The sequence below is a fragment of the Enoplosus armatus genome, chromosome 19, assembly GCF_043641665.1.
Source record: "Enoplosus armatus isolate fEnoArm2 chromosome 19, fEnoArm2.hap1, whole genome shotgun sequence".
Taxonomy (NCBI): Eukaryota; Metazoa; Chordata; class Actinopteri; order Centrarchiformes; family Enoplosidae; genus Enoplosus; species Enoplosus armatus.
Window position 1 is genome coordinate 14,205,106 of NC_092198.1, and position 499 is coordinate 14,205,604.

Consider the following 499-nt stretch of genomic DNA (forward strand, 5'->3'; position numbering starts at 1 on the left):
ACAGACATAAAGCATATGGTTTACATACAAGTAAAATCATCAAAACATTAAAAAAGTGTCTTATTAGTTTTAAGAGATTTCATAGATTGCATTTGAGATTATATTGAGGTCTGTCAAAAATACATCTAGCAGCTATACAGCATTAAGGAATTTTACTTGAACTTGAATTTAATTTAATTTGAGAACATAAATTCCAATAATTCAATGAATTTGTTAGTATTTTTATATGGTAACATTTTATCATAAATTGAAAATTAAGTCACCATCAATTTATGTAAAAAATAAGTGTCTCAATTATCCCAAAAAAGTTTTAACAGTATATTATTATTATTACCATCATTATTACACGTCAGAGTCATTCTCTTACTCTATTGGCCAGAATATTTAGCTACAGAATTCTGATTGGCTATCGTCGTGAGTTGAAAGGATAGCTTGCTGTGTAGCTATCTAGCCAGAGAGGGGTGTGTTATCTAATGATTTTTGTAACAATTGTTCTTAT